Genomic DNA, 8,874 nt, shown 5'->3' with positions numbered 1-8,874 from the left:
ACAATTCAGTGTTTTTTATTGAATAAAAATAATCATTTTACCTGATGTTTCCGTTACTGGTGTTGTTGCTTTAGTGACGTCACATTTCATATCCTCTGAGGAGAGATCCCGTAACAATACTCCTGTCAGATTACTGGGAGTTGTACATCTTGGTTCAGAAAAACGTCCTAACTTTAAGTTTCTTGATTGGGCAAACCTGACAAAATCGGCTAAGATGCAATCACAATGCAGAGGATTCCTGTCCACCGACCTTTAACAAATAAAACTATCATAGTTTTAATGTGTGATATCTCTTTAAATTCTGATATCTACATAAAGCAATAAAAGTTCTTTATATCAAATCTAAAAATAATATTTCATAATCAACGAAGACCAAAATACATGTTTAAACTCAATTAAGCATTATCCACATTACCAGAATTGAATTATCTAAAAAATATTCTGCATACTTACAGGGCCTTTAATTTTGGAAGTCCAAGGAACATGTCTTTGTCTAATGTAGTTATGTTATTGCTATAGATGTACCTACATTGTAACACATACATTTTTTAACCTGATGATCCACGTTCACTATTCATGAAATAATGTTGAATGAAATTTAAATGAGCGAACAACCTGATGTGAGTTAACTTCAAATGAATATATTGTCTTTCCCTGTCTTTGTAAATTGAACCTTCCATCTTAAACCTTAAAATGATCGCAGCTAGGATATGGCTGCCCGTAAAACATCAAACTGTTCAAACTGTACTAGCTTTTCTGAACTACCTAGATATGACGTCATAATAGAATATGACGTCAAGTCACTGCATACTCGAGCTGACATGACAAGGAAAATGTTATAATTTTTACATGGCGTGTAGATTTATTATGGGGACTTGTTGTTTAATTCAAGTGTTAGGATTGTTTTTTAAGCTCGAGTGTGCTATTATGATGTTGAACATTTGAAATTTAAATATTCATATTCTTTTCGCTTGTCTGATATGCACATATTCAAACAATAACGAAAAATTATGTGTGAAACGCTCCCCTTACATATCCGTAGACAAATTAGAATTTATGAATTGTGTTTATATATTGGACTGGCACAAGTAATAAACAAGGAAAAATTGAAGATATTCTGAGTGAATCTTTAAGAAAAGTATGTCCTCTAACTGAATTTTGCTAGGGGATTTTGTGTAGTTTATCCAATTTTGTACATGTATAAATCGCGATAAAGAGTGGAAAATACCCTTTCTTATGTTGGTAAGTTGAATTTCTCGTAAAGTATTTTCTTAACGAGAAAATTAAACCTTTCCCAGCACTTTCTATGTACCAGGGATCATGATGAATTAATCTATGTTACAAGCTTTGCACACTAGTTTTGTTTTGCACTCGTGCCGACGCGATATTTGTACAACAAATAGGAATATCATAAATTTCCGTCACGTGTACAACACAAGCATGTGACATCACAAAAATGCTTTGAAATAAAACCTGATGAAACTATTATCTCAAGTTGACTGCAATTTCAAACAAAGATGACATATAAAAATTAAACTCTAGATTAAACAATGTATATTTTTAAGGCATTTTAAGCCTTCGGACAGCCTACTCATAACGCGTGCTTGTTTTAAAACTAGCACTAATTTTGATTCCAAATTTACAAGGAGGTCATAAGAGGTGCAAAAGTGGACAGTTTCCCGAATTTCCTAAATTCTGGTAGAATTTCGTCGAATTTGCAATACTTTTCACTTTTAAAAACATAGAGCACACGCTTGTCTATCTGAGATTTTTATACACAAGATAAATCTGAATCTAGTGTATGGAATACATATGTATATAAAGGATGACTTCACTTAACACCTTGGTTGCGGTCTTTTTCAATCTCTGTTGTAACATTTATTTTTGTTTTTATTTTTGCCTTAAGTCATTTGTTATAGAGTTTGGTCTATTTCCAAATGAAATGCAATGTCATAATGGTTATAAACTGCGTTGCAATAAAATAATAAGTTGTTTTCTTACCCCACCTCTATGCAAATATTGGGAAATTAAACTTATCTGCCATTGATTGAAAATAAGATTTATAAATATGTATAAGAGGTGGAGCTTATATTGTAATGAGTGGTCTAAAATAAGAATAGTTTCTGTATCTATATTTGGTGCATTCTCTCCCTCTCTCTCTCGTCATATGTTCATCACTATTATTTCTTAAGTTTTCAAATAAAGTATATAACTAATAACAAATAACTTCGACCGATAGAAGTAGTCATTGATAATCAACAGCAATGGCTGATGTCAACACTTCGCGGGTGTTCGAATATAAGTGCCGACTAGCTCAGTCGGTAATGCACAGAATCAAAAATAGTGCACCCGCTAACAACAGTAAGACTTACTTTATATTTCCCCTTTTATAAAAAAAGAAAGAAAAACATCTTAAATACTAATGATTTTTAAGTTTCTTTTATAATTACTCTCCCCCAATAAATTAGCGTGCTGAGGATGGTATGATTTAATTTCCTTATTATTTACTGGATCTTATTTTGGATGCTAATGTTAAGCAATGATTCAAAACATAATAAATAAACCACTTTTTTCTTGTAGACTAGAACATGTGGAGACATATAATACACTCAAAAAATATATAAATATATTAAAATGAAACGCTTTTGAGATAAAAATAAGAATATTCTTATAGATATCTAAGAGAAAAAAGAATAGCCCCTGGCTCGATGGGAATGGATTGAAACAGATATGGACAATAGAAATCACGTGGTTAATTATAATATTCAAAAGGTAACAACGTGGTCAAAATGGCCTGTTTACTATAGAGAAAGTGAACATACAAAGATACAGTTTTTTCTCTTTTTAACCATGTATGTTTGTCTATTGATCTCCTTTTAATATGAGGTAAAATTTATAAATATACAACTACCATAAAAAGGGGCAGAATAGACAAACATGCGCTGACTATGTATCAAGCCTATAAAAAGGTGGGCGTACTCATTATCCTATGGAGATTCCAGAATATGCAAGGACCCCTCCCTATAAAAACGACTTCGAACTTCGTTAATACGAACTTTTAATTAAAGTAAATGCACAAAGTTGTATTTTAGACATTACACATTTCTACCATGAAAAGAAAAATATCCATTTTTAAAATTAATTATGACGCAATTTCTACGTTTTCTTAAGTGCAGTCATCCTTTCGTTGATAGGAAAGCTTGTGCTCTATGTTTCATGAAACAATATGCAAAAAAAAAAAAAAAAAAAAAAAAAAAAAAAAAAAAAAAAAAAAAAAAGAAATCGGAAATTGATATATTTTCTGACCTTTCTATGACCTCTGTGTATCCCATGACTTAGAAACAATACTCATTTTTTATGGCAGGGGTGAAAACAGGTTTTCACTGATAAACTGTCGCATTATTCTAAACGACACCCCAAACCAGGGGGAAAAGGGTCTTAGCCTATCTGGTCCTTTAATGCTTTCAAAATGAAATAGGGCTAAATATTAGTTGAGAATATGGGTGTGATAAATCATTTAAGAATATGGCATGAAGGAGGACCATTCTTGAAATATTAGTTATTTTGGTACATTTTTAAATTTTAACCGAAAAACCTCAGAATTACTCATTTCATGGGTAATCTCCCTTAAGAAAACAGTGTTTGCAGCCGTCGCCAACCTCATTTTCTGGATATGTTGTGTAAAAACCTATGAAAAATCGTAATTTCTAAAAATCTTTTTAAAAAATTTAAATGGAGCAATACATGTGCTCTGTATTATCTAAAAGACAATTCCACTGAAAATTGATGTCTTCTGCAACTATATAAGAAAATACGGAAAAATATCCAAGTTCATGATATCACTATTTACATTTAGGAGATCATACGGGAAAAAAAAAACAAAGTTGTATATTATTAATTACTGCATGGAATTCCAATGACTCAGAAAGGGTGGGTTTTAATATCTAACATCATATCCATATTTTAGAAAAAAATTAGGGCCAGATTTATATTAAAACCGTTCCTTGTTCTTTTCCATGACGCCAAGACAAGATACGCAAAACGTGAATAAATAAATCTCTTAAGCAATAAATAAATATCTTTAGCAAGAGGTATGTTAGTTCTTCCTAGTATCTGAGATATTCGGACATACTTACTCTGTAATGAAACAGGTACACAAATAAAATATCATACTAATTATTGATTAAAAACTACCATTAAGTTTTACGTTAAATAAGTGTACGTACACAGCAACATACTGAGTAAAGCTTAATACTTATAATTTGCTTATATTGTATAAGCCGTTAAAAGAATCGTCCTGTATTGATGTGATTTTGTTTTCGAAAAGAGATCTATCAGAAGAATGTTGTTGGCTTATTGCAGACATTAATAGTAACATTACAACAAAACTTTATAATAATCATGATGTTTGGTATAAAAAAGGAGCACACAGCGATTTTGACAGGGCTGCAGGGGATGGCCATTCCCCCATGGCCCTTGATACCACCTCTTATGTTTAAGAAGTCCTTATTTTCTCTGTTCCTGATCTGAAGTTTTTTAAATGGTCTTTTGAGCTTGAATACTCTTTGTTTACTCTATATATTTCATGGTGCATCTTTTCTAACATTCATTGACAAGATAGAATTATCAGGTTAATTAAAATGCTTGTATTGAATCTGCTGGTCCATGTTGTTAATTTGAAATTTATGCGTCGATATTTTTTCTAAAAGTGAACACCTGGTTTCCCCAACATAAATGGACCCACAAAGGGTTCATTCTATTTCGTAGAAAACATTAGAAGATTTCCAATTCAGTTTTGGTATAGAAGTTGTAAAATTATTAGTAAATGAAAAGTTTGTTATCAAAACCCCACAGGTTTACAGTTTTTGACAGAAAAATTTGAAATCAAACAGATGGGTCGGAAAATGAATCTTCAAATATAAGGGACATGGCGTTAACCTCTCTTAACTTATCCGATATTCAAGAGCATGCTCTGTGTATGATCAAGTTTTAAACCGAGATATTGTAGTGAACAGGTAAGTTGATGTAGCAAGCTCGTTTGAAGTCAGCATTTTGTAAATTTTAGGGTTGTTATATAGACTTTTTTAGCTAATAAAGTCGTATTTTCTCTTACACGTTTCAAATCAATGGTTTGGCCTTCGTTTTCATACTAAAGATTCTTTGACAACGGAATGTGACGTCTACCTGATCAATAATAAATCTAACGGAGGGTGTGACCGGTCAACAGGTGATGCTTACTCCTCCCAAAAAGTTTCTTTGTTTTTATTTTTAAGCTCAATCACTATACTTACAGTGTCTCTAAATTTGGCAATTCTTTAAAGACATTGTTTGGTATTGCGGATATCTGGTTTTGGTACAGAGATCTAAAATCAAGTTTGAAGATTGAAAATAGTATACAACAATCAAGATTCAATTAGATATCATAAGTATAAGAATTCCTCACTTGACACACGGAATGTTAATAGAATACACATTATCATTTTCATAAAAAATTAATGAGCTTACGCATAGAATAAATACATTTATTATATAGCTAATAAATAGTCTATAATAAAAAAAAACTACTAAAAATCTAAAGAATTTTAGGGTTCAATTTCTTGGCGTTTTATTGAATGCTGATATGAGTATGCTCGAAACATTCCGAATACGAGCGTTCAATATCGAACGCCCCTTTGTAAGCAAAAATGTCGTCTGGTCAACTTCTCAAAAGCATATTTATGATAAGTAATGACAGCTAGGTAAAATATGTTTATTTTAACACAAATTTGAAAATATTCATTAATAATTTAGTAAGTATTAGCCTCAATTATACTGATACTGAAAATTCTTATTAATTTTTAGTTTTCATCTGTTTTCTATTTCTTATGAAATAAAAAATCTTTCCACCAAAGCTTTTTTTTAAACAAAATATTCTTGGACTTTAATCGACACCTGACATTCTTGTTTCATCAACTTGTTTGTCCATAAATTTCCACTTGTTTTAGAAATTCCCCTTACGTTGACCATACTCTTGCGTATGGAATCGACTGAGATACATAAACCCCGTATGCAGGTGATGAAGGTATATTGCTGCATTAGTAAGGGATGTTGACGACTCGAAAGTTAAATTCATCACGTTTATCATTATGCTTGGTCTTTATATTACCCCAGTGAGCTTGAAATAAAAGATACCACAGAGTCTGACACATTTGTTTTATATTTGGACATTTTACTATATAAGAAAGTTAATCGTAATCTAAAAACCAAGCCTTCTGATAAATGTGATGACTTTTACTTTTCAATCGTCAACTTCCCCCACATATGTACTTATATACCTTCATCACCTGAATACAGTGTTTATATATCTCAGTTTATTCGATACACTAGAGCATGATCTATGTATGAACAATTTCTACAACGATGTAAGTTATTGACAAACAAGTTGGTAAAACAAGAATATCAACAATCTCGTTTAAATTCTTCATTTCGTGAGTTTTATGGTCGATATAATTACTATTGTTTTGCTCAATGCACCTATAACCTGAGCATATTTGTGTTTTCAAAGATGAACTTCCTGAGTACCATGATCAAATGACTCAGAACAACATACGTATGCAGAAGGATCTCGCTAGAAACGACAATTAAATCAAATATATGAAGAACATTTTTTTTCTGAGTGTTACACTCACTGGAAAAATGCAGGCCATAAACATTATCAACACTGAAGCCTATTTGTGTTGTTGTAGGGTGGCGGATCACTGTGCTCCAGCCCGGTTCAAACAGAAACCCTTGTTCAAGAGTTGCTCAAATCAGGGGTTCTTTCATAAGAAAAAAAGGGACATTTTTTTTAATGGATCTCCTGGTCTTGTGCTCCTCTGAAGCGTGACTGATTTTTCAAAAATAACTGATTTTAGTGTACTGATTCATTTAAATACGCTTGGGCGTGTCGTAATTTTTAAACCGAATATTAAATATTTCAAAATATATTTAATAGCCACGTTTTTGGTTCGCATCCATTTTAACAGCTATTAAATCAGGTGTTGATTATTTCAATTAATTACAAGTCAGAACACAAAGGAATCTGAAAACTGTAGTAAAAACACAGGTCTTAGCGTCTATGTAATTCGACCCGCTTGAAAACAAAATTTCTGTATAATATCATGACTTGCAATTGCATTTCACACTAAAATAAAATTAATTAAAACCTTTTTTTATCTGGAAATTATTGGAACTACGAATTCCTGAACGCGTTGAATTAACACAATCTTGCATTTTCACAAATTATTTCTTCATCCTTAATATTTAAGAAAAGAAGCGATTTTGTTGTGTATTAATTACATCTGTAAGCCAGAAAATTCAGAGTAAAAATGTGCGAAAGCAAACCCCCTCACTAATATTGTCAGTCCCGTGCTCAGTGTTGTGTACAGAGTCTAACAAATTAAGCACACCCGTGTATCGTAAACTGTTTTTATAAACAGGGTACGAGCTCTGTTATTGTTAATGTTTACGATTCAACGGGTGTGTTTAATTGTTAAAGTCTGCACACCACTGAGCACGGACTGACAATAATGTGAGTGGGTTCTGCTTTCGAACATTTCTACTCTGAATTTTATGGATTATAGATTTAATATTTTCCATTAATACACAACAAAATTGTCACTTTTCTTAAGTATTAAGAAAAAAATTGAAATTTGTGAAAGTGCAAGGATGTGTCAATCAAACGCGTTCAGAAATTTGAAGTTTCAATAACTTGGCGCAAAATCATACTAATTAGAACAGACACTGAATTGCTTAAATTTTGAAAACTTATTCAAAAACTAATATAAAAACATAGATACCTTACATGTTGTCTTAACTTTACATTTACACTGTCTTATGATAAAATTACCAGGAGTAGGTAGCTTAATGAATTCTGAGAATGAAGTAACATTATTACTTACAAATTCTGTGTAAATAAGATAAACGAAGTGTTTTATGGTAAACATAAGTATAAACAAATTTGTCTTACAATAGATATAAGGCATATTAGTCAAACCCGATCATACGCGGGTGATAGTGGAATATTACAGTATAAAAAGAGAAAGTTAAGGATGAAGAACCTTATGTTATGGAACGCCAACACTGCCTTATAGCATACAACTATGCATTTATTATGTCAATTTATCATTACGTGATGTGAACATATCTTTACGTTATGTCAATTCTTTATGAGATTATGTAAAAATATCTTTACATCATGTCAATGCTGCATTACATGAAGTAAATACATCCTTTCATTATGTCAGCACTTCATAACTTGAAGTCGAAAATTCATTATATTATGTGAAGCGATAATGTGTTTACATTGTGTTAAAACTTTATTACGTGAAATGAATGTTTCTTTACATCATTTCATTTCTTTAATATGAGAGGTCAAAATTGCATTACGTCAAGTGAATTGTGTTTTATAATTAAACTTATCATTACATGAAGTCAAAAATCCATTCCTTTTCGAGAGTGTATATTTTTATTATATCAAAGCATTATTACATGATATGGGTTTATCTTTATTTTACGGCGAGAGCATTATGATGTGAGGTGAACACATCTTACCTTTATGTCAGTGCTTTATTACGTGTTGTAAAAAGTGTATGACATTATGTGTACATATCTTTATATTATATCACTACTTTATCACATTATGTCAAAACTCAATTCCGTGATGTGGATATATAATTACGTTATGTCAACTCTTTCTTACGTGATCTTATAATATCTTTATATTGTGTTAACTCTTTATCATGTTGATTCCAAAAGTGCATTACCTGATGTAAGAATACATTTACATTATCTCAAAGCTGTATATCTGGTATAAAATGAATGTTGACGACCGTGTTTTTATGACTGGTAAGAGGG

General features: G+C 31.4%; 1 long non-coding RNA gene across 1 annotated transcript; it reads right to left on the bottom strand.

The window, feature by feature from the left end:
- Nucleotides 1-8: 8 nt before the first annotated feature.
- On the bottom strand, nt 9-5,369 carry LOC134238490 (uncharacterized). Its single transcript, XR_009986030.1, has 3 exons — nt 5,292-5,369; nt 454-525; nt 9-250 (listed from the first exon to the last, which is right to left on the bottom strand). It is a non-coding gene; the product is annotated as an uncharacterized LOC134238490 (long non-coding RNA).
- Nucleotides 5,370-8,874: the final 3,505 nt, after the last annotated feature.

This window comes from Saccostrea cucullata, unplaced genomic scaffold (assembly GCF_032062105.1).
Source record: "Saccostrea cucullata isolate Sc308-1 unplaced genomic scaffold, CSIRO_AGI_Scuc_v1 ctg11586, whole genome shotgun sequence".
Classification (NCBI taxonomy): Eukaryota; Metazoa; Mollusca; class Bivalvia; order Ostreida; family Ostreidae; genus Saccostrea; species Saccostrea cuccullata.
This window is presented reverse-complemented; position numbering and strand designations above follow the sequence as displayed.